Source organism: Thermobia domestica, chromosome 17, assembly GCF_964235325.1.
Source record: "Thermobia domestica chromosome 17, izTheDome1.hap1.1, whole genome shotgun sequence".
NCBI lineage: Eukaryota > Metazoa > Arthropoda > Insecta > Zygentoma > Lepismatidae > Thermobia > Thermobia domestica.
Genome location: NC_137470.1, coordinates 183,562,867 through 183,583,162, shown reverse-complemented (window position 1 = coordinate 183,583,162; position 20,296 = coordinate 183,562,867). Strand labels below are relative to the sequence as shown.

General features: G+C 38.2%; 1 long non-coding RNA gene across 3 annotated transcripts in view; it reads right to left on the bottom strand.

Annotated features, from left to right (window-relative positions):
* The window catches only part of LOC145674533 (uncharacterized), a 52,303-nt gene that overhangs the window by 29,324 nt on the left and 2,683 nt on the right, over positions 1-20,296 (bottom strand). Inside the window, exons 1-2 of one of the 3 annotated variants that reach the window (XR_014128972.1) lie at positions 12,832-13,277; positions 10,636-10,738 (exon numbers count right to left, since the gene is read on the bottom strand). The exons of 1 other annotated variant lie outside the window; for it this stretch is intronic. This is a non-coding gene — a long non-coding RNA (uncharacterized LOC145674533). Of the gene's footprint in view, positions 1-10,635; positions 10,739-12,831; positions 13,278-20,296 lie in introns of those variants that run through there. One more of the 3 variants, XR_014128971.1, reaches the window with a different exon arrangement.

Genomic DNA, 20,296 nt, shown 5'->3' with positions numbered 1-20,296 from the left:
CAAAGCCCTAATTATGATGTACATTTTCTCACCTTATTATATTAATTATGAGAAAATGTATTTTTAAAAAATCAATTAATAACGCTGTTATAGTAATACATTTCAACAGTTTCAAAAGAAGACAGTTTACCATGTATTTCCTAAAGATCAAGCTGAAAAATGAAAGGTAAGTAATACAAATAAATAAATAAACATAAAAGCAAAAGTGAGCGTTTCTTTTTCTTCCCATTTTAAGGCACCGAATCATGTCTAAGTATTGTAATTAGTGAATCACTTACTATGAAAAGTCATGGCAATAATTTTATATAAAAAAATAATAGTTTTAAGAAACTATTGTAAAGTCCTGCTTATGCAGTTAGAAGTAGTGTAAAGTATATCCTCGAATTGTTTTCTCCTACTGCCAACTTCTATTATAACATGCTAAAAATATATAATACTACGTGAACTGGCATAAATGAAAGGGGTACTTCCGTTTGACGTGGAAAATTGAAATTTGCCGTAATTGTAGATTTCCGGAAAAAACCAACAGGAAAATTGCCAATAGTGAATATTTTTAATTTTTACGGGGTGTAAAGAGGGGATGAAGAATTTCCCAATGTTATTTAAAAGGGTCATTTTTTGGACCTATTATCTCATGTTTCAGGTACTACAGTTTAGAATAAAAACTTGAAATTCAGTATGCTTGTAAGCTTTCGTTAGTATTATCTATCTATCTATATATATATATATATATTTTCAAATTTAGAATGGTCTCATGAAGAACTGAAAAATCTTTCCCATATTATTTTATATGGGATATTTTCTACACCCCAAAATGTTTAGGTACTTCCGGCAAGATTAGAATTATGAAATTTGGCATCGGGAACTGATACCAGCTGGTCAGAGCATCAATGCAGCTGTGTACTCTCACCAGTTAAGCTGTGATCAAGAAAATATCAAAACTCTAGCCACCAACACTTCTGAATCGCAAAGGAATCCTCCTGTTACAGGACAACGCTAAGCCCCACGTGGCTAGGATGACCCGGAACACCATTCTACGCCTTAGATGGGAAACACTATTGCATCCGCCATACTCCCGGTCATTGCACCGTCCGATTATCACCTGTTCCATTCCTTGGATAATCACCTTAGAGGACGCCAGTTCAAATCCCTAGTAGAGGTGCAAAATGCATTTGATACCGTCCTAGCTTCCCAACCCACCTAGTTATACCGCGATGGAATCCGTGGCCTTCTAGAACGTTGGTAGGAGATCGTTGATGCTGATGGGGACTATTTTTGGTCTTTCAGGTACATCTTAGGTGACATATCGATGTTCGAAGGTGGTGGGTGGAAAAGCGACAGAACTTTCTTAGTTACATTTATAATTCCGCAAAGTTTCAACTGAATTTAAATATGGGAACATAGTCAGGCACGGAACAGTGCCTGAATGTTCCTAAAACCGCACATGAACGCCTTGAGCCTTCTGAACTCGAAGGTTTTCACCTTGGAAATCATTATTTTTTTTCACTGACCATTCGTTACGAAGAAGCTGATAAATGACAACACATAATCACTCAGAATGCCCAAACAAGCATGCTATTTCATGTTCATATTCACATGTATATTTGGATTGAAACCATAGTGCAAAAAATCATTTCATGCCCACACTTTCACACAATCTCTTCGAGGTTGAATCATATCCACCACAGTAATGGAGAAGTGCTTCATTAGGATATCGTTGCACTGGATGGCGTGTCTTATTCGAATATGGACAAAACACATCTCATTGAACTACACATTTTCAGTCCAGCCACCTTTCAGTCTTCCAGTGTTTGTGTCCTTCAGCCCGTTGAAAGGATGCAGTGAGAAGTGGGTCTTACTTGGAACTCGCTTTCAAATACCTATCATACTAAGTTGTCTTGGGAATATTATTTCGGAAATTGGTTTAGTTCCGCCTCCGTTCTAAAACAGCAGGAATAATTTATGTAGGGCTTTCAAACAATTTTTCTTGATCAAGTGAATAACTCTTTGCCGGTCTCTCTACCTTAGGATCTTCTGCAGCTAAAGTTATGAAGTCATTTTGCATTCACACACATGCTAAATGAAATTGTCTAATTTGTTACTATATCAAATCAAATTGTCTAACGTGTCCTCAAGGAATGGTCATTTATTTCGTCTCAATGTATACGCCAAAACTCAATGGCTCATTTTACCTGTCACAACTTTGTTACGACTTGTCTTGATGAAATGTTTCTTATACAGCCCATTGGTACAGTCAAGTCGAGTAAACTGCAATGGTCTTGTATTTGGTGACGTGTAGCAATGAAACAATGGAAACAGCAAGGTGACTTTCTTCTTCGCTGTAGTAATAAGAATCAACTTGAAACTAACATCTGAAGGGAATTGACGAATTAGTTTCGAGAAAACCCTCTTCACAACTTCATGTAATTAAATAAAATTGTATAGTTGTTTGTAGTTAATTTAACAGTGCAAACAAATATGTAACTTTTATAAATTGCTATAAATGTACTTTTAATTTGGTTATTATTTTATTAAAATTAAACAAGGCTTCTGTTTTAAGAGAGCAGACCAAAGTACACATTCTACTCATACAGAAACATCACTTCGCTAATATGTTCAACAATTATTTTAATAATCTTTTATCTTAGGAAACATACATAGAAAATTTATTTATCATGTGTTTTTGCTGAATTAATTATATGTAGGTTATAAAATTAATATGCATTACAAAAGTAAGGAATTTAGGTATAGTAAACGAGCTGCTAACAATGTCCAGTAGCTCTGAATATTTCTCCAACAAATTTTGGAATAACAATAATGATTAAATATATGTATATATGTAAAATGTTACTGTCCAGAAATACATAACTGACAGTATCATTAGAAGTTAAGTAAAAATATATGCTACATTGTCGTAATAGATCATATTGTCTCTTACAGGGTAGCGCTTAAATACCACATTAGTTAGATGTAGAATTTCAGGTGCATATCATTTAATGGCAGCAATTGATAACACAGAAGAAACACAAGTGAAATATGAATATCTGTAAATAAATAAATAAATAAATAAATAAATAAAGTTTAGTCTCGAATGCCACCTTCTGATGGTTACCAGACAAATGAGAATTGTTTTAAAAAAAAGTTTTATTTTCTTTTCGGAAAATTGTATTATTAAGGAAGGTTCCACATTTCTTCTAGTCGGACTAAGAAAGTGATATTTCACATTAGAATGATTTTGAAAAGAAAGAATGTTAATGAATAATCTAGAATATTCAATAACATATTCAAAGTAAAATAACATTTTCTTTGAACACTACATAATTGTTTTCACACATTCCTAACACAAATTTGGGGACATAGTGGTTCGGTGGTACAGCGGTTACCACTAGTGCATGGAATCATTAGTTCGATCCCAGGCCAAGTAAGTTTATGGTGAACAATATCGTGTCCGTGGGTTTTCTCGGGTACTCCTGTTTCCTCCTACATTATCATTCTAGCAATTCTTCCATCATTATTCACTTGCCTTAACCATCCGTCACTCTTAGCTTAAAGGGTATAAAATGGAGTGTTATATTTCATTTTTCATAAACGTGGGGAATTAATTTAACACGTTAGCTGCCATGCGAGTCCGATTGAACTCACTGAAGTGGTCTAAGAAAATGCCTTCGTAGATCCGGTTGGACCCACAATTTCTAATTCGACAAGTTGTCGTTAGAGTACTTGTATTTTAAAGTGCCGCTTCTAGTGTTAATGAACTGTACTGTTTCTATCACAAACAATATAGGAGATATTTATGCTGTAGATTTTATTGTTAGATGTTGGTGATTAACGCCACTAGAGGCGCTGAATATCAATTAAGAAGTATTTGCTGTTTCTGTAGGGCCAATCGGACCTATGAGTTGCGTTTCGAATGACTTAATTTAATTTATTTTGACAAGATGCCAGTGTTGTGAAGTCCCCGTTAATTTGCTGAATATTCAGAAATATCTAGATCACTATACTGTTATTACAAATGAGATCAATTTCTGCGCATATTTCTTCGTTTTCATTGCACAAATTACTACTTATTAGCACTAAAAGCAACATAAACTCATTCACACTTCTCACACAAAGCTAGCTTCTGCATATAACAATGAACAAATTACTATCAAGCAGGGTTGTTAGTTCAACTGTAATTATCCCCTTGTCCATAAACAAAAAACAAAAAAATAAATAAATAAATAAATAAATAAATAAAATAAATAAATAAATAAAAACTACACGAGTAAGTCCGATCTGACCCTAAACTTTCAAGCGCGCGGATTCAATACATCACCTTAGATTATGTTTCAGAATTAACATTATGTTTAAAAAATATGAAATAACAAGAATTTTAGGAATGATAAAAAAAAAAAAAAAAATGGATCAAAAGATTGCGGTTTTGGCCAATAATTAGATGTTGGGTCAGGAGCCACAAAATTTTTGAACGGCCTCTAAATCGAGTTTCCGTGTATTTTACGGAATAAACACATCATACTGAGCTAAGTGGTAGTTTTGGTTTGAATACACTATATGTAGTTCCCCAGCTAAAAGCGTACAAGAAAACGTTTGGTTGAATGAAATATATTGGATTTTTTGGATCAGGGTCCAAAAGCTTTTTGAATGGACCCTAAATCAAGATTTTTTTTTTTACGGAATACCCACACTTGACTACAGTTTATGTAGTTATCGAGATATAAGGCCTACAAGAAAATTTCTGCCTTAAATATATAAGATCTTTTGATCCAAAAAGCAAAAAAATAATGTAAGCAATTACGTATGGCACTCCGCCAGTGAACATCAAAATTCACCCTTGGCAGCTAACGTGTTAAAAAAAAAAAAAAAAAAAAAAAAAAAAAAAACTAGTCATGTTAGCAAGTTCCGAAAATGAATGGACTAATCCGTCATATCATTTAAAATATCTAGATGCTTACTAGTAAGAGTCGTCTTAACAATATCCTGTTCGTTATTAAATTATAATAGTATTTTTCATTTCTTACGAGTATTCATTAAAACAATGTGAGGTGTACACTTTGTGAAGGAATTTGGTTTGTACGGCGTGATGTTTATCAATAAATATTGTAACCGGAAGTGATGGGAGATTTCTATCATTTTCAATATTGACAGACAGTTAACAATGGAGATTAGGTGTATTCTTGAGACATTTTTTTTTTTGATTTCAAGAAATTAATTCGCGCTATCTATTACCGTTTTCTGCTCTCTAGTAATCACCTTAAAAAGATCATAAATTGTTGTTACCTTACCATTTGCGGTATAAATAATATCAGCTCTACCAACGACCTCGATTCCTAAATTGTGTCCCTCTACACCCTCGAAACATTCCTCGTGTACGTCTAGTAGTTCTTATGATTTTTTGTCTCCCGGACGGACAGGCACACAGAATAAATATATTCTAAAACTTTGTCCCATATAGGTTATAGGTAGAGCGTTAATAAAAACAGCGTCCGGAACCGACTCCCAGTACCGGCTTTTATTACAGAAATTGCACTATAAAAAGTATTTTACAAAATACTATGCAAATAATATCTCTAAGTTTGTAAGGTTACTTACGGGTAGTCTTTGGCCGTAAGGTCGCAGACAGGATCTCTACCGAGCTCCGTGGCAGGCTAAGCAGAGTGGAGTTAGGGACCCAATACTCTGTGGCAAGCAGAGGGATGGTTAAGTGGCCAACAGAGTTTCCTAGCAGGCTAAGCGGGTGAGGTTAGGATTCCCAGACAGAGCCCCGTAGCAGACTAAGCCAGGAGATAGGATAGGCGTAGTCCCGTAGCAGACTAAAGGCCTTGGATTAGGTTACTCCTAATGTTCAGTGGCAAACAGTAGTAGGGAAACCATAAAACTGGTACCTAGTTGCTGTCGTCCACCAAATTTATAGGGGTCCTCGGGTGGCGGTGGCGCTGCTGCTCCGATGTCATCATCTGCTCCATGGGAGGAGCCAGAAGTCCTTCGTCTGCAGGTGATAGTGGATCCATCTGGTGTGTAGAATCCTCTTGCAAAAACACGTGTTTGTAAACATTAGCTTGAAAAGTTGTTTATACAGAACACTACGAGGGATATTACAATATAAGGTTTTTCCACGAGACGAGAATACATTTTTTGAAACGACATAGTCTCAACTGTTGTCTAGTATAAGCCGGCACAGTGGTTCAGTGGTAAAAAGTTCATCTTTTAGATAAAAGGATTATTTTAGTTTCAGGCCTGTAAGTGTCTCGTGGATATTTTAATACAGTGGCTCCCAACCGGTGTGTCGCGCAGCCCCTCAGAATATGTCGCAAAATGTGAGAATTTAAGAAATCAGGAATCACTTAATAATTAGTTAATATCGATTTTAAAACAGACAACACCTCCAGTGGTAGCAATGGTGATTAGTATTATAAAGAGTCAATACTTTATAGGCTTACATGATTATCATTTATAATGTAAAGGAATCAATGTGTCTTTGCTTGGATTCACAAAGACTGTTATTAATAATGCATTGAGTTATGCAGACAATGATGTTGGTGACAGGTTTCTATTAATTTTATTTGTGTTTTGTGGAGTTTCTGTGTAGAGTGCTTGCGTCCTGAACTGTCAACAGTCAACTGGTTGTTGTTTTGCTACTTCAGCAATTTATGAATGTTATGTATTTATTGTAATAAAGTTACGAGAGACACCTTCCTGACTCCTCCCAACACCTACAACCACACCTCCTATGACGTCTGGGACTCACTTTCGATATCAACCAGAATAGTCACCGAGCCTGGGGGCCCTCTTTAAATAGCCCCGGTTACTTCCGTCTTGAGGAGTAGCGATATAGATTTGAAGCCGGGAGTAACGGTTCGGAGTGGAAGCTAATTTCGAATTTCTTCTACGAACTGGCAAATGTCCGCAGTATCTTGCCAGTAGTCCAGGACCTGATCCATAGAGGGTGAGCGAGACACCAGGAGACCAGAGAGGAACCAACGCACGTCCGGACGTCATAATGAAGGTACACCTTTCCTAACTGACAATCCTATCCCAAACCCTGTCTCTCTTCTTTTCATAGAAATTCTCAGTAAATTACTTTAATATCCCCAATGAACTTTTTCTTCAAAGGACAGCCGTCCGAATCCAGTGCCTGTGAACTGAGCTAAATTCCCCACTTTAGTTCTTCTGACGGCTTGTGTGTAGGTGGAGTTTCCTTTCCTTTTCCTCCCCCACACACCCTTTATATGGTGGAGATGTGGCTTTCTACTCTTTCTTTTTACTCCTGCTAGTGTCCTACTTGGTGGAGAATTGTTTTTGCCCTGTTAGTTCTATCTCTGCATGCTTTTAGTTCAATCTTCTAGTAGTGCATGTTTTCCTTGTTTTTTCTGGCCAATAGCTGTTGTTGGAGCAGGCATTTCAGTGCCGAGTCTAGACTGGTTTTCTTGCGGGAGTGTAGCACACGCACCCCGATCGAGACCAGTTATTGGGCGTATCTCCGCAACAGACGGATGGTTTCACCAGAGTGGAGGCCAATAAGCTCTCTTGTCTATTGGGTCTTTCGCATTTCACTACTTTTGCAGTGAGGCACTTTTGCCGAGTCTGTGCGAGGTTTATTGCGGAGGTATGGACGTACCCCGAGCAGAACCTTGCTAAGGGCGTAGCACTGTACGAGGAGGGTTTCACCCTATTGTGAATGCTCTTTTGGTGTGCGTCTTACTTTCGAGCAAAAAGTACTACTTTAGCGTCGAGGCCTTTTGGTCGAGTCCGCACACGGAGGTCATTGCGTTCAGATGGAACTTCTGACCGATCTGACTTCCTCGTTTAGGGGCGTAGTGGCGCTAGAGTCCGAGAGGTTCTCCTCAATTGGAAAATAGCTCACCTATGTTTCCTCTTATTTTTTGCATGACACTTGGGTCCTGGCGAGATGTTTTTTTTTCTTTCCTAACTCTTTCCGAAGTATAGTGCGTTTCTTATTTTTTTGTGTGTATTAGCGTATTCTTGGTATTATTTTTTTTATTTTTAAGTTAATTATTGAGTTATAGTATTAATGTGATGTGTAGTTGTGTGCCCAAATTTTTAGAGATTTTTGTCTATGTTGCGTTACTTACATGAGGAATTAGATGTCCCTACAGAGGAAATTTTAGACCATAGCAATACTGTATATTTTGAGCCTGCCGCGTGTTCTTCCCCAAAGTCCGCTAAGGTTACGCGCCAATATTTGTATAATTTATGTCGGCAGTTACGTTTATCCGATACCTTCTCCGAGATTTCTGGGTCCTCTTCCATTTCTTTAAGTCCTAAAGTATCAGATATGGCATCTGCAGCGAATAATGCAGGAGGTGAAGGTCCCGTTCAATATATGAATTCCATTATTAGACCTGAGCCGTTTTATGCTCGTTTCGGGGAGGATGTGGACAGATTTTTGAGGAAATACGAAACTGTGGCCGAAGTCAACGGCTGGACAGGAGCCCGTAAGAAGCTAATTCTAGGATCATTACTGAAAGGAGGTGCTGAAAATTGGTACTCAGCAATTGAGTCAAAACCCGAATTTGCGCAGTGGAATTATGACCAGTTTAAAGAACGAATTCGTCAAACCTTTAAAGATCATGCGCTTCCCCACTTTACTGTTGCGCAGATGAGGGCTCGAGAGCAAGGTACGGATGAGAGCGTGATGGACTACGTTTACTCAAAACAGGATCTCATTCTTAGATCAGATCCTACAGCCTCAGAAAAAGCACAAATACAGTACATTATCGAAGGTCTTCAACCTGAATATTTTCGTGCTGTTATTAAAAAAGAATATGAAAATCTCGCTGCACTCGTCGATGAGTTAATATTAGAGGAAAAAGCACGATTGCTGACAAAGAGGAAGGAATTAGATCAGTTCATTAAAAAGAACTCAGTGCTTTTGCAGTCTGCCTTGGTCAGCAATAAGCCAACAGACAGCCTTCCTTATGTAACAGCTGCTGACGCAGCATATAGACAGGAAACAGCTGTTAGAGCTGCTGACTCGCCACGAGAGCAAACGCAGCAGAGTAATGACGTCAATGGCCGTTTGCTTGAATTACAGCAACAATTATCTAAGTTAACGTTGCAAATATCAGCTTTTTCTGATGGCAGTAAAAACAAAAACAATGACAATGGCTCACGCAATAGAAGAAATAACAGTAGACGCAACTTTCCACGTAATAATAGGCAACAAAACAATGATAATGGTGCCAATAGTTTTCATGTGCCCCAAACCGATCCTAACCGGTCCGAATCAAATACAGGGTCGTCCCAAAACAACGACTCCTCAAAAAAGGGACCTATTATCTGTTTTCGATGCAAAGGCCCTAATCATATCGCTAGATATTGCAGGGCGACTTTAAACTAACGGCTAGGGTAGCAAATTGGACCATTGCTACTCGTTCTCTCCGAATTACGGTCCCTCTTTTCACCCAGAATGAGTTGCCTCATATCAGTGTTATTATGGGAGGAGTCCAGACTGAATTTATGCTCGACACTGGCAGCCAGGTCAGTTGCGTCGGTTCCAATCTAGTACCAGAAAGTGCTAGGAGATATCGCATCAATACTCGTTTACGAGGTGTTACTGGCAAGTTTATACAGGTTTCTGAATTGGCGATTCTCCAGTTTGATATTAATGGGAGACGTTTCTCTCATGTGTTTCGAGTTATTCCACACTTTGACTATGGTTCCTTGCTTGGAGCTGACTTTTTGAATATTCATAAAGCCTTAATTGATTACGATAGAAATACCTTTACTCTTTCTTACTTTGGTCGTTTACCGTCTCGTTCATTGCCGAGGCGAAATTTGGAGGTGCATTTGTCCAAAGTCCTTACAAGTAAAGTTGCTAGCTGTTCCACTCCTGTTTTTCGAGTTTGTGAAAATACTGTGTTGCCACCGCGGTCACATACTTTGGTCCGTCTCCGAAATTCGCTTGATATTACCGGAAAAAAGTTGTTGTTGTCCCCGTCTCAGCGAATTGAAGAGTTATTGGGAATTTTTATCCCACGAGTTTAGGTAAATGGTGAGACACCAGTCGTTTATGTGACCAACCCCACCACCACCCCAGTGAAGTTACGCATGGGAACAGTTCTTGGTCTGGCAGAGGACTTTGAGGAGGTGCCTGTTGATTCGGATGAAGTTGTGGCAAACACCACGGAGGAATACACCCCACCACCAGAGCAGTTAGCAGCATCACAGAAGATGTGCGATCCCACCCGGCTGGATGTCAACCCAGTTTTCTGCCCAAAAGACCGGAAGCGATTTTACCAACTCATTTATCAGTTTGCTGATATCCGGAGTTCGTCAGAAGATGATGTGGGACTCACCCGCGGCTTTGAGCACGAAAGACGCCTTTTCAACACCACGCCTGTCAACAAAACGACCTATCCCGAAAGAATGATCCCATGGAAGAGATGGATTATTTTGGTGAAAAGACGCAATGGACAGCGAATGTTCGTTGGTGACTTAAGATCTCTAGACCTGAAAAAGAAGACACATATTAGCATTTATTGTTTTGATTAGTCTGTTACTGGCCTACCAGGGAATTATAATCTAGATTAGTACGTGTATGTTATGGACGGACTATGTATAGTCGTCCTGCTGTATGTGTCAGAAGCAAAGAAAAGAAAATAACATGCAAGTTACCACCACCATTCGTGCAACCGAAGAAATTCCGCTAGAATTTTCTTTTTTTTCTCTCCCTTGTCTTTTGTTATTTACTCAATGACAATAATTTGAGATGACGTACCTGGAATTACAGAAATTGAAAATTAACCATACAGAGTTTGTTGTTAAACGATTTAATAACCTACATACTACTTATTTTATTGTGATCCCAATATTAGTCGTAATTTTGAGTTTGGCAACGCTCATTCAGTGTTTCTTGATATGTAATTTGAGACGTCAAGTCCGTTCTGTACAACCCAAGGAATCTTAAGTTTTTTTTCTCTCTTTCTTTATGTATAAGCAGAATCGTTACATGCATTATTTTGTGTCTATGTTTGTTTGGATCTATGACTCACAGTTGTTTGAATCGGAATTTGCTTCTGTTGTTTGGTTCCTGTTTTATCATAGTGTTCCCGGGATGATTTTGTTTTACAGGACCATACAGTGTCGTTTGTGTCGTGACAGATTGATTTGTCAGGTTATTGACGTTTTAGTTTATCTGTCCTTAGTGTCTGAAGTCAAATTCCACCTTATGTTAAATGAGTCAAGTTATTGTTTTCTTTCCAACACAAAAAGGAAGAAGGGAGTTTGTGAAGTTTATTTTCCATGATGCGTCCATTTTTCGGACAAGAGAAATATTTGAGTTTTGTTGAGTAATTTTCCTTTGTGTTGAAGTGTCGCAATACCTTACTTGAGTGGGCGCGTTTTGCCCAGCTATTTTTGGGATAATAGCAGCCTTGAAAGATGCATATTTTACCCTAAAATTTCTGCTTTTGATTTAGCTTTAGCCATTAAGCGATACAAAATATCAGTTTTCATGCTTGTTTAGACATTTGTTTTTTTTTAGATACTTCTGGCTTTTTGCTCCTGTTTTTTAGCAGTGAGAGCGGAAGAAACCTTCTCATTCCGTGACACCGCCTGGGTTGTTGTCCACGTGCTCGAGATATCTTTATTATCTATTGGAATTCTTCTACTCTATAAATTATACAAACGGCATTCTAATGCCCGATTCCGTCGTAATGCTAGTGATAAGCAATGTGTACCCTTATCTACAGTGACATCTGTTTCGGAATTTCACCCTGTGATCAACGACACACGAGATTCTACAAAAACTCATTTCTTACGTAATTATCTCACTTATTTGTAGTTTTGCCGCTAGTTGCCTACCAAGTATTTTGGTTAGAATGGTTACGTTTCATCAATTTAAGTAAACTTCTACTGGGATCACAATTATTTTGATTCTGAGTATACCTACCCCCTCAACAATGAAACCTAGTGTACGTACATTTCAAACATACAATTGGTTTATTACATTAATTCTTCTTTCTTCGGTCCCCCTTTTTTGTGCCCCCGACCCCCCCCCATGTTACTGGAATAATCATAATATTATTTTTTTAGCCGAGTGCTAGGCGGCATAACCTGGCCCCGTTCCTGTTTTTGAGAAGATTAGCTGAAACAGGAAATGGTTTCAGCCTTATGATTATTCTGGTCCCACCCTCATACACCCTCCCTCCCTCCAAGATTGCCTTGTGTTGATTCTGTGTTGTATGGTATTATTTGATCGTTGGGCACCAATTACAAGTCATATTAATGCTTAATTTTTGTTTCTTTTTTAATTTTGTCTTGTTCTTCCTCTATTCCTCTTCCCCCGTACGTTTACTTTTTGTTTTTCTACTGTACTAAGATTAGCCTTGCACTTACGTTCCAGCTACTTAAATTTTCTATTTTCTTACCGCAACTACATTTTTGTAACCCTTTTCTTACTTTTCCTCCCACATTCTCATTCTACTCAGTCTCAGTTCTTTCTAGTCAATTTTATGCTATTTTAATTTCATACCTAAAACCCGCTTCTTTCTCCCTCCCATGCCTTCATTATGCAGCGAATGAAGAAGAGGTTGCCGTCCATCGTAGACCTTCAAGAGGCCACCGCCCCCCCCCCCCCAGGAATGCTACATCGAGTACATATGGATTGATTGTGGATCACTGTTTTACTTTTCCACCAAGATACAGTATTTTTTGCATTAATAGTAACTTCGGATGGACCGTTACGAGGATAGCGTCCCTCGACGCCATTTTGAACTTTTCATCAGAGACTGATTTTCGTGCCTGATATATACCACTTTTAAGCTGCAATTAACACTTCATACTTCCCCCTCCCCCTATTTTTTTATATACCTTTATTGTCCTCTTCATGCCGGTTCGCTGCCACCTTCGTCCATCAACACTAATAAACTATTTTTTCTCTGGACACATTTCTGCTTTGCTCTTCATGCCGGCTGGTGATGGCACTTGTTCAGACTACAGCACCGTCTAGTGGAAGCTTTTGGAACCTCCGCCTACAAGGCCATCTGCATTCTTAGAAGTGCTATCGTCAAAGACTACTGACCGATATACTTCAAGGGCACTCGAGTCAGCAAAAATTTTCTAAAGGTCTTACGTAGTTATAAACAATTCCACGTGCTTTTGTGTTTACATGGACATGTGCTTCAATGAACGCTTCTTTATACGTCAAGTGAACGTTTATTGTGTTTACAAATATATATATGGATATGTGTGCTTTTGTCCTTTTTTTTTTAACACAAAAGACAAAGAAAGAAAAGTGCAGTAATATGAAGAAGACTGGAACTTCTAACCTAAATATCGAATTATTAACATTTTTTTTTTGTTTTCTGTGTTGTTTCCATTTTATTTTGGTGTTTTTTTTCTTCGGTGATAAGTATATATACACATGATTATCAGTTTAGTGGTGCATATTATTCAATGAACGATGATATAAAATAAACTTGTTTTTTTTTATATATCTTCAGTTCCAGACGGGGGAGTGTAAAGGAATCAATGTGTCTTTGCTTGGATTCACAAAGACTGTTATTAATAATGCATTGAGTTATGCAGACAATGATGTTGGTGACAGGTTTCTATTAATTTTATTTGTGTTTTGTGGAGTTTCTGTGTAGAGTGCTTGCGTCCTGAACTGTCAACAGTCAACTGGTTGTTGTTTTGCTACTTCAGCAATTTATGAATGTTATGTATTTATTGTAATAAAGTTACGAGAGACACCTTCCTGACTCCTCCCAACACCTACAACCACACCTCCTATGACGTCTGGGACTCGCTTTCGATATCAACCAGAATAGTCACCGAGCCTGGGGGCCCTCTTTAAATAGCCCCGGTTACTTCCGTCTTGAGGAGTAGCGATATAGATTTGAAGCCGGGAGTAACGGTTCGGAGTGGAAGCTAATTTCGAATTTCTTCTACGAACTGGCAAATGTCCGCAGTATCTTGCCAGTAGTCCAGGACCTGATCCATAGAGGGTGAGCGAGACACCAGGAGACCAGAGAGGAACCAACGCACGTCCGGACGTCATAATGAAGGTACACCTTTCCTAACTGACAATCCTATCCCAAACCCTGTCTCTCTTCTTTTCATAGAAATTCTCAGTAAATTACTTTAATATCCCCAATGAACTTTTTCTTCAAAGGACAGCCGTCCGAATCCAGTGCCTGTGAACTGAGCTAAATTCCCCACTTTAGTTCTTCTGACGGCTTGTGTGTAGGTGGAGTTTCCTTTCCTTTTCCTCCCCCACACACCCTTTATAATAACATTAAGGATAAAATATTCAAACAGGTGTGTCCAATGCCGTGTGCGTACAGTAAAGTTTGTCGTCAGTCAGAAAAATCACTGCCCTAACATACTTGGATTTTCTTCGGGTTAACACGTTTACTCTCACTATATTCATTCCACCAATACGTTTGTTAATTATCCGTCTCTGCTTTCTTTTGTAATATGCTCAATTTAAACTAATAATCATAAGATACAGGCAACGCAATCTGCAAGAGGAAACCTGTTCTTAAAACGAATAGAGTTTCTATTATCCGACGTCGAGGATGATACAGGATCCCTCAAATGATCTCCCGTATTTGGAGAGGGCGCTGTGTAAGTTGTGGTGGGTATACGGTGGCTGAGCGGGTATCCATTGATGCCGGAATACAGATTCTGTACAGAAGGTAATGAGACTAGCAGCCGCGTGGCGCTTCAGTTGCCAGTAGCGAGTTCCCCGCAAGGGAATTTTTAGTGGGGGTGTAAGCTAAGCAATGCACTGGATATCAGTCGCGTCCGAGTTCTGATGCGGTAAGGATCACTCGTGGCGCAAAAAGCTCTTTTTGAGATTTGTCATGGCACATTTTTAGAAATATTTTGTTAACCATTATTTTGCACATGTTTAGATCTTCCGCAATTAACCTTACACTCAAACAACCGTCGGAGTTCAGGAGATTTTTCAGTTTTGCCACGCTTTTGTCCAGACCACTCGTTGGAGGCCGTCTTTAATAGTCTTCCGTCCGTTCTTGAACTTCCTGAAGCACCGAAAAGCTTGGGCCCTTGGCAGGGCATTTCTTTCAAACCAAGGTCTCGGAAGCATTTTGCCCAGTCCAAAGCAAACTTTAATGCGAATGCTTCATTTGTTACATTTTCTGTCGTGACCAAAACTTAAGAAAACAGCTTTTGCGCGACGCGTGATTCTTACTGCATCAGAACTCGGGCGCGACTGGCATCCAGTGCGTTGCTTAGCTTAGACTCTCCACTGAAGATTCCATTGCCACAGAGCGCGCTGCTGGAGACTGGAGAGCCGCGTGACGGTCAGTCTCCTTACTTTCTGGACATACCCTGTACGTGTCATTTTTATTAGTCGCAATGGCGTGGCGGGATGAAAATTGTGCGTTTCTTGTGGAGGAGTATATTCGCAATGGTGATTCCCTGATTACTACTCTGTGGGAATCTCGCATTCGGTTCGGACTTGGCCGATATGATTCTGTTCCAGATAGAAAAAGAACTATTCAAGTTTGGGTACCAAACTTTAGAGCAACACGTTCTGCACTGAGAAAAAAATCGCCTGGTAAACCTAGGACCGAATAAACTCCGAAAAATGTGGAGCATGTGAAAGCGTTCATCCAGTTATCTCCAAAGCGTTCTGCACTTAAACAGGCAGCTGTCCTGGGACTCTCTGATAGGAGTGTAAGAAGATTCGTGCACAGAGATCTTCGCATGTACTCATACAAAATGAAGAATGAAGTGAGAGAGATTTTGAAACTTGTAGAGCTCTGTGTGAAGACACTTTTCAGAACATTTCTATTGGCACTGTTTCGATTTCGTTTGATGATGCCCACTTGTACTTGTCAAGTACTGCCAATAAACAAAATTTCCGCTACTGGGTAGGAGAAAATTCTCAGGAACTTCACCAATGGCCACTTCACAGCCCTCGTGTCACAGTTTGGTTGCCTTTCTTTGGCTGTTTTAACTGCCTTTTGAAATACAGGAGCTCGTTTTGCCGAACCCTGTATTACAAACAAAATACCATATTAACAAATATAGATTTACGTAAATATCTCTGACCATTTTTTAAAAGGTTTATTCAGTGATTTATAGCGTTAGCTGGGAAAAAAAAGTGGAAAGCTCTTCATTTTACAAGAGATAGTACCTAAATAAGCGTCCTAGCAGCGCAGACAATAAATATGACAGTGGGAAGCGATAGGCTTAGTCAACTGGCTACGTTGGCCGCACGCTATAACTGGCCGCTTTGTCAATAATCTCGACGTTGGACTAGCCAATAAGTGTATCTGAAAATTGGCAATTTTTAGTTAACACCGAAACCTTATATTTTTTTTTTACAAGATTTAGCAATCGTGTGGCCTTCTTATCAACTCAATGCATCAGGTATGAAGCTTTCATCGTCTATGATTCTTACAGATTCTTACAACAATGAAAAGTCTGATAAGATTCCTGTGTGAACGCAATTTTTGAGAGATTTTTATCCAACATAACCCTTATAAGATAAGTGAAATTGCAATCGGGAATACGAGGTCAAAATTGTTGGATAAATGATGACTTAAAAACAATTACGATGCGACAACGAAATATATCATTAGTCCTGTAGACAATACTAAAAATAGCTATGAATTGTGTTACAATTTTCCCCTTTCTAGTTAACCAAAACCCTAATCCTAATCCTAACTATATATAAAACTACATGAGCTGACATAAAATATTGAGCACTTCCTGTAGGGCTACGCGTGCGTGATCATATGATCACAGCAGTTAGTACTTATCAAAACAAGTCTTGTGTAACTTGATGTCAGTGATTTCTTTACATGATATGCATTGTCTACTAGGAGAAGGTTCTGGTAACACAATTCGAACAAAACAAGTTCCATATTGCAGCTTCAATACAATCTGGAGGCATGGTTGTTGGCATTTCACTAAAAATAGCGTAAAAACTGCATTGTCCTCACAGTAGATATTACAAGATATTCTTATATTTTATCCTTTCAAATTATTTTGTGCTTGGTTATATTTTAGAGATACCAAATGTTGCAACAGTGTACATTTCACTCATCTGAAAACATTTGGGGCATGCTTAATCAAGTTTTTCAACAGTGTGATCGTATGAACACGCACGGCGTTTAAATATATTTTTCTCTCTTAGTATGTAAAAATGTCGATAGTACAGTAAACTTTTGGAGATAAATTAATTTAGAACAGTTTGTACATGCTTTCATTTCCTTTGTTTTATTCTTTTCACTTTATTATTATTATTATTATTATTATTATTATTATTATTATTATTATTATTATTATTATTATTATTATTATTATTATTATTATTATATTACCTTTGCTACTACTTTTACTGGTATTTTTTACTTTCATTAAAGAGGTCTTTTACTTCAACAAATCCTTGATATTGTGGAATCGAGTGACGTACAAGACATACAAGTCATATATCTTGAACCCCCGAAACATAACATCTTTGCGGATGAAGATTCAGGAGAAGAGAAATGCAATGATTCAAGAGGGAGGTTCAGGACAATCGACAACCTTACAGGACGTTAATTTGCCAATCACGCTGAAGTTGTTTTCGCAGATAACACTGGACTTGGTGAAGATGATGTGACAACAAAGTGGTCACAAAACTGCGTCTGTATGTTACGGGGCTTAGTCTGTTTATAATGTTGAGCGATATTTCCAGAGTGAAAAAAGAAAATACGCGTAAATCGTCTATATTTATTAGAAGAATACAACAAGCACATGGAAGATACTGATCAAATAGACCAGAATATCTCATCGCATTGAAATCAGGTCCAAATGGTGGTTTTGGGCACTTTTCTCTTGGATGATTGATGTACCGGTGCGAAAGACATCGCTTCAGTTGAGCAAAAATAGAATAAACATCTCACATTTATAATTTTGAACTTATTTGCAGAAATATAAAGCCGTTCCTTAGGTGCAGGAGGTCCAGCTACTTCTAAGTTGAACAGTGAGTAATACTGTGTAAGTGGTTATGCTTACTTTGATGAGGTAGACCACGTAGAGGTTCGCTCTAATCGTAAACATTGTGCATATACTCTGTGTTCAAGCACAGTTCTTGCGAAATGGTTCAAATATAATGAGGGCTTGTACGTACAGACAGTTTCTTTAAACGAAATCCATAAAGTCCATTTACGCCCGAAGGTGGGGCCTGGTTCCCCCATTGCTCACGAAAATATATACGTAATATACCAAACTACTTATATTCAATGCCAGACTAATATAGCGACCACGGAATGCACCAACCTAGATTTTTTTCGGGCCCCCCTGAGAAAGTCCCATTGATAATGGAATTCATAACCTACAACTCCATAATCCCAATACTGTGCTTATTTTGACTTCTAGATCGTAACAGTTTTTTTTTCTAAGACAATAAACGTTTTATTCGTTTACGTATGTGTGAATAATTTAACAGGTCATTCATATACTCATGCTATCCTAAGGTGCTTACTTGAACGCCTAGCGTGTTCATATGATCACGGGGTCCCCCAACGAAACGGCTTACGTCACGAACTTAAAATTTCTCATACGTGGTCTTCACACCAAAATAAGCCAAAATTACCAACTTCACCAGAATTGAAAACAAAAAATAATTCCGGCGTTAATGGGTTAAATTTGGCATAATTTAGCTCTTTGGAACTAACCCACGGCAAAATTGCCAAAAGTGAATACTTTTAATTTGTGGGGCCTGGTTCCCCCATTGCTCACGAAAATATATACGTAATATACCAAACTACTTATATTCAATGCCAGACTAATATAGCGACCACGGAATGCACCAACCTAGAGACGAGATGAAGAATTTGTCTATGTTATTTAAATGGGCCTTATTTTGGACCTATAATCTCATGTTTTAGGTACTTGGAATTGGAGTAAAAATTTGAAATTCAGTATGCTTGTACGTTTTCGTTAGCGTTATCTAACTGAATTATCAGAAATAAAAATTTCCAACCTTAAAGTGGTTTTATAGGAAACTGATTCTTTTCCCATGTTATTTATATGGCACATCGTCTACACCCCAAAATGTTTAGACACTTCCGGCAGGTTTAGAATCATGAAATTTGGCATGATTCTAGCCTTCCAGGAATGACCGACAGGAAAATTGCTAAAGGTGAATATTTTTAATTTTTTAAGGGTCTAAGGGGGAAGAAGACATTCCTATGCTATTTAAATGGGAGTTTTTTGGTATACAAAATCTTATCTTTTAGACAGCTGAAATAGGAAAAGAAACGATAAAATCGTGGGTTCAAGAGATGCGAGCAAAGACAGTGTGTGAGGGCGATGCCCCGGATGGGCAAATTTAGGAAATATGAAGAGCAAGTTCAGGAAATCCACTGTTGATTCAAAGGAGAAAGATAAAAAATGCGAGTCCGTAGGCCGAGTAGAATCCGGGGTATGCGCTTCAGCTAGCCAAAGTCTAGTCTACTTATAGAACTCGAGTTCACACGAACTGTTATTATAGCTTCCCAATTATAGCTGTGCCTTTCCATCAAGAGTGAATTGTGCATTTGCTCTTTAGTTACATTTCCTGAATTTAGCACAGCTGGGGGCTTCGCCCCGTGACCCTCACGTTTACTCGGCCTATGGTCTCGCATCTCTTAAATCCACAATTATGTCAAATTTCAAGTTTTCTTTCCTATTTCAACCATCTAAAATATATGATTTTGTATCCCAAGAAAAATCCTATTTAAATGACATGGAGATTTCTCCATCCCCTTTAGACCCCTTAAAATTTATAAATAATCACTTTTGGAAATTTTCCTGTACGTTAGTCAACGAAGGCTACAATCATGCGAAATTGCATCATCCTAATCCTGCCGGAAGTGCCTAAACATTTTGGAGTGTAGAAGATGCCCCATATAAATAACATGGGAAAGATTTTTCAGTTCCCCATAAAACCACTCTACAGTTCGATATTTTTATTTTTCGCCACTTACTTATTTAAGGATAACAAAAATGTATACGCATACAAGTTTTTATTCCAATTCCAAGTACCTAAAATATGAAATTATAAGTCCAAAAAATGAAAGATTTACATAAAATGGAAAATTTCTTCATCTCCTCTTTTGACCCACTAAAAATTAAAAATATTCACTTTTGGCAATTTTTATGTTGGTTAGTCCCAAAAAGCTATAATAACGTCAAATTTAATCTCTCTGGCCCTACAGCAAGTGCCCAATAATTTGGGGGTGTAAAAAGTATATCATATAAGTAGCATGGGAAAGAGCTTTTAGTTCCCCATAAAACCACTCTACATTTGGAAATTTTTAGTTTTACTTAT